Source organism: Salvelinus alpinus, chromosome 7 (assembly GCF_045679555.1).
Source record: "Salvelinus alpinus chromosome 7, SLU_Salpinus.1, whole genome shotgun sequence".
Taxonomy (NCBI): domain Eukaryota; kingdom Metazoa; phylum Chordata; class Actinopteri; order Salmoniformes; family Salmonidae; genus Salvelinus; species Salvelinus alpinus.
The window spans coordinates 25,040,969-25,046,968 of record NC_092092.1 but is presented as its reverse complement, the minus strand read 5'-3'; the positions used below and the strand labels follow the sequence as shown (position 1 = coordinate 25,046,968).

General features: G+C 43.1%; 1 long non-coding RNA gene across 1 annotated transcript in view; it reads right to left on the bottom strand.

Moving 5' to 3' along the window:
- Positions 1 to 129, bottom strand: part of LOC139580205 (uncharacterized) — a 6,215-nt gene extending 6,086 nt beyond the window's left edge. Inside the window, exon 1 of the long non-coding RNA XR_011675994.1 lies at positions 1 to 129. This exon is cut by the window's left edge and continues 134 nt beyond it. This is a non-coding gene — a long non-coding RNA (uncharacterized lncRNA).
- Between the last annotated feature and the right edge of the window lie 5,871 nt (positions 130 to 6,000).

The window sequence follows — 6,000 nt, the reverse complement described above, 5'->3', positions numbered from 1 at the left end:
CCTACATTTAACTACTTCGTCTGGACTATAATTTGCATACATTTTTGACTGCTTGTGCTTGATAAGTTCAGAGCCTTTTAATAACCAGAGTAGGGAATAACCTTAATGTGATGGCTTCGTAGAACACAGGTCTTTATATGTCCCGTGTCTAAGTTTCTGTTTCTGTTCTAGTGAAATGAAAGTCACCTCCTTGCCACGTCAAACTTCTACCTATGAATAATGAGAGACTAGGAGAATGAAAGGAAAGGAAAATGGTTTCCAGGATCTGTCATGACTGTCATTTGAACATCACCTGTGCAAACCTCTTAAGAGTTTATTGTTGCACCGGTGCGTCAATCTAAGTAACATAATACAAAAAAATCACCATCAAAATTCATCAGTTTAAGCTAGAGATATCTCTGCCTATGACTGCCCTCCGCATCCGCAGTGGAAGGGAGCCGAGCTGCAGCAGTGTTTGTCAGACCATGAGACATACTGAAAATCGGTCTTCTCGCGAAAACGTCTCTAGCCGCGTCTGCATTGTTTGGCATACAAACTAATATGACCACCTTATGGAAAGATGAGACTATCATCTGGGAGTCATCTGAAGCCGGTACCGTCGATGTGCCAACTTCTGTTTGCATCATCCATACCGTTTGTAAATGTTTTTACTTCCACTGTGATTGGATGACAGATGTAAGCAGTTCAGTTTCTTGTCATATTAGGCTCCTTGATTTGGTTCTACTGTGTAACCTCTCCTCTGTTGCCTGAGGTGTACATATGTTCTGCACATGAAACTGGTGTAGCAAAGCAAAGCTCACATGCACCGAATACAACAGGTCTAGTAGACCTTACAGTGAAATACAAGCCCTTAACCAACAATGCAGTTCAAGAAAGAGTTAAATAGTTAAGAAAATATTTACCAAATAAACTAAAGTAAAAAATTATCAAAAGTAACACAATAACATAACAATAACGAGGCTATATACAGGTGGTACCGGTACCGTGTCAATGTGCGGGGGTACAGGTTTATCAAGGTAATGTGTAGGTAGGGGTAAAGTGACTATGCATAGATAATAAACAGCTAGTAGCAGCAGTGTAAAAACAAATTGGGGGGGGTCAATGTAAATAGTCCGGGTGGCCATTTGATTAATTGTTCAGCAGTTTTATGGCTTGGGGGTAGAAGGGAAAGGGGGATACCTAGTCAGTTGTACAACTGAATGCATTCATCTGAAATGTGTCTTCTGCATTTAACCCAACCCCTCCGAGAGGTGCAGGGGCTGCCATAATCGACATCCATGTCTTCGGCGCCCGGGGAACAGTGGATTAACTGCCTTGCTCAGAGGCAGAATGACAGATTTTTACCTTGTCAGTTTGGGGATTCTATCCAGCAACCTTTCGGTTACTGGCCCAACGCTCTAACCACTAGGCTACCTGCCGCCCCTAAGCTGTTAAGGAGCCTTTTGATCCTAGACTTGGCGCTCCGGTACCGCTTGCTGTGTGGTAGCAGAGAGAACAGACTATGACTTTGGTGACTGGAGTCTTTGACAATTTTTGGGGCTTTCCTCTGACACCGCCTAGTATATAGGTCCTGGATGGCGGGAAGCTTGGCCCCAGTGATGTACTGGGCCGTACGCACTACCTTCTGTAGCGCGTTATGGTCAGATGCCGAGCGGTTGCCATACCATGCGGTGATGCAACCGGTCAGGATGTTCTCGATGGTGCAGCTGTAGAACTCTTTGAGGATCTGGCGACCCATGCCAAATCTTTTCGGTCTCCTGAGAGGGAAAAGGTGTTGTCATGCCCTCTTCACGACTGTCTTAGTATGTTTGGTCCATGATAGTTTTTTGATGTGAACATCAAGAAACTTTAAACTTCGACCCGCTCCACTACAGCCCTGTCGATGTTAATGTGGGCCTGTTCAGCCCGCCTTTTCCTGTAGTCCATGATCAGCTCCTTTGTCTTGCTGACATTGAGGGAGAGGTTGTTGGCCTGGCCCCACACTGCCAGGTCTCCGACCTCCTCCCTATAGGCTGTCTCATTGTTGTCGGTAATCAGGCCTACCACTGTTGTGTCGTCAGCAAACTTAATGATGGTGTTGGAATCGTGTTTGGCCACACAGTCGTGGGTGAACAGGGAGTACAGGAGGTAACTAAGCACGCACACCTGAGAGGCCCTTGTGTTGAGGATCAGCGTGGTAGATGTGTTGTTGCCTACCTTTACCACCTGGGGGTGGCCCGTCAGGAAGACCAGGATCCAGTTGCAGTGGGAGGTGTTTAGCCCCAGGGTACTTAGTTTAGTGATGAGCTTTGTGGGCGCTATGGTGTTGAACGCTGAGCTGTAGTCAATGAACAGCACTCTCACATAGGTGTTCCTTTTGTTCAGGTGGGAAAGGGCAGTGTTGAGTGCGATTGAGATTGCATCATCTGTGGATCTGTTGGGGCGGTATGCGAATTGGAGTGGTTCTAGTTTATCCGGGATGATGGTGTTTATGTGAGCCATAACCAGCTTTTCAAAGCACTTCATGGCTACCGACGTGAGTGCTACGGGCGGTAATTATTAAGGCAGGTTACCTTCACTTCCTTGGGCACAGGGACTATGTTGGTCTGCTTGAAACATGTAGGTATTACAGACTCGGTCAGGGAGAGGTTGAAAATGTCAGTGAAGACACTTGCCAGTTGGTCCCCGCATGCTTTGAGTACACTTGCTGGTAATCCGTCTGGAGCGTCGCCAGGGAAACTGAAACAGACCACATGTACTTAACACTTACAGTGCCTATAGAAAGTTGACACCCCCATTAACTTTCTTTTCACATTTTGCTGCTTTAAAATCTAAAAGGGATTAAACTATATTTATTTCCTACAGATCTAGACAACCTACTCTACATTTTCAAAGTAAAAGAAAGTTAAAGAACATTTTACAAATTAAGAATGAAATATTCTGAAATATCATAATTGAAATTGGTCACATACACATATTTAGCAGATGTTATTGCGGGTGTAGCGAAATGGTGGATAAGTCTCCACCCTTCACCCCCCTGAGTTAATACTTGGTGGAAGCACCTTTGGCAGCCATTACAGCTGTGAATCATTCGGAATAAGATTCTACCAACTTTGCACAACATATATCCATTGTTTTTGTTAACATTTGGTTGGCAATCATTGATGGACAGCAATATTCAAACCTTGTCTTAAAAAAAAACTGATTTAAGTCAGGACTGAGACTAGACCCCTCAGGAACACTCAACACCTCTTGGAAAGCCATTCTGGTGTGTCTTTGGCATAAACAAATGTATAAAACCCTATCCCAGGGTTAGGTTTCTGAAGACTGAGGTGAGTTTTCCTCTAACTTTTTACCTGGTCTTTGCTCCTTTCATATTTATTTAGATCCTAACAAACTCCCCAGTCCTGCCGGTGACAAGCATGTCTTTGGCATACAAATGTGTGTTAGTGTTCCGCTGAGCAAGTTGAAACGCGAAACAATTCATTCCAACGATTAGTCACATTTTCAGATTTAGACCACTACTGAAACAATAGTTCTGTGAAATGCTTGCCTTAAAAAAATACTCCTGTCATACAAGATTTTAACGTCATGTCAGGCCCAGCCTACAGTTTATTCTGATAGCAAGGAAAACATGTAACCAAAGGTAACATGCCATTAATGTATAAAAAAATCAGTTATGAGCCCCATCTAAAATAATGTAATTTTTCAATACTCTCTTTATGTCTCCATATCCTGGGCTCTTGACATAAATTGTTTGAAATTAATCTGTCAGGTGTTCTGGTTCTTAGCTGCCAGTCATATCCAGTCATTTTCAGCTGACCGAGCACATTTGAATGAAAGGATAACATCCACAAATTAATGGTTTTCAATGGAGCACTTTGAAAAAAAGCAGTTCTGAAACATACCCCTGAGGTACGCCAAGGACAATGTATGCGAAAACACCAGCTGTGGAGGACATTTTTTTTCTTTCGTTTTTTGTGAGAGTGCAGAGCTCTGTTGTCAGAAATCCCAGTGCTGATGTATACAGCAGGTGAGAGACGTCGATTTATGAATGGGAGACGTTCTGCAGGGGGAAATTGTAATCCATGGTGTGGTTGGGGGAGGGTCACGTGCTGGAAACTGGATAGAAACACAGAGAGGGAAGCCATACTGTGAATTAATAAAAAACTAAACAAAAGATCAAAAGATATCCTGTGAATTAAAAACACCAATCCATTCAGAGACACCCCACAGATTAAAACACATGGCGGATGAAATGTGTATAAGAATTTTGAAAATTAGAATGTTAAACAGCCACCAAAAAATGTGTGGCGAGAAAGCATTTCCCAGTACTTGAGAAGTGTCGTCTCCTCATCGGAGAAGTACTTAACTCATAATGGCGCCGGAGGGGCTGGCTGCCGTTTTACAGGTTCCTAATCAACTGGGCTATTTTGTTATTTTTTTTTGCATTGTTTGAAACTTATTTTGTACCTAAAGTTGCTGCTACCGTCTCTTATGACCGAAAAGAGCTTCTGGACATCAGAACAGCGATTACTCACCTCCAACTGGACAAAGATGTTTTCTTTAATGAGTTCGACGCGAAGGATACACTGCTTTCTGGAGAACAGGCCCAAATCTCCGTCATTAGCGTGAAGAAAAGGCAGAGATACCGAGGGAGAATGTTGGGGTGCCTTGTTAGGATTCATAGGCGAGTGAGTAAATCAACATTACCATCGGTTTTAGTGGTCAACGTGCAATCACTGGAAAACAAACTCGATGCTCTACAGTTGAGACTATCCTACAAACAGGACATTAGAAACTGTAATATCTTATGTTTCATTGAGTCGTGGCTGAACAACGACATGGATAATATAGAGCTGTCTGGGTTTTCCGTGCATCAGCAGGATAGAGCAGCTACGTCTGGTAAGACGAGGTGTGTTGGTGTGTTTGTCTATTTGTCAATAACTGCTGGTGTGCGATGTCTAATATTAAAGAAGTCTCTAGGTATTGCTCGCCTGAGGTAGAATACCTCATGATAAGCTGTAGACCACACTATCTACCAAGAGAGTTTTTATCTATGTTATTCGTAGCCGTCTATTTACCAGCACAAACCGATGCTTGCACTAAGACCGCACTCAACAAGCTATATAAGGCCATAAGCAAACAAGAAAATGCTCATCCAGAAGTGGCGCTCCTAATGGCCGGAGACTTTAATGCGTTTTACCTAATTTCTACCAGCATGTCAAAATCAAATCGAACTTTGTTACATGCGCCGAATACAACAAGTGTAGACCTTACCTTGAAATGCTTACTTATAAGCCAACAATACAGTTCAAGAAAGAGTTAAGAAAATATTGACCAAATAAACTAAAGTATGGTGCTGCAGAGATGGAGATGGAGATGGAAGTTTCTACCATCTCCACAGAGGAACTCTAGAGCTCTGTCAGAGTGACCATCGGTTTCTTGGTCACCTCCCTGACCAAGACCCTTCTCCCCCGATTGCTGTTTTGCCCGGGCGGCCAGCTCTAAGAAGAGTCTTTTTGGTTCCAAACTTCTTCCATTTAAGAATGATGGAGTCCACTGTGTTCTTGTGGAGCTTCAATGCTGCAGAAATATTTTGGTACCCTTCTCCAGATCTGTGCCTCGACACAGTCCTGTCTCGGAGCTCTACGGACAATTCCTTTGACCTCATGGCTTGGTTTTTGCTCTGATATGCACTGTCAACTGTGGGACCTTAAACAGTGGCTTGCGAAAGTATTCACCCCCCTTGGCATTTTTCCTATTTTGTTGCCTTACAACCTGGAATTCAAATGGATTTTTGGGGGGTTTGTATCATTTAATTTACACAACATGCCTACCACTTTGAAGATGCTAAATATTTTTTCTTGTGAAACAAACAAGAAATAACACAAAAAAACTGAACACTTGAGCATGCATAACTATTCACCCCCCCAAGTCAATACTTTGTAGAGCCACCTTTTGCAGCAATTACAGCTGCAAGTCTCTTGGGGTATGTCTCTATAAGCTTGGCACATCTAG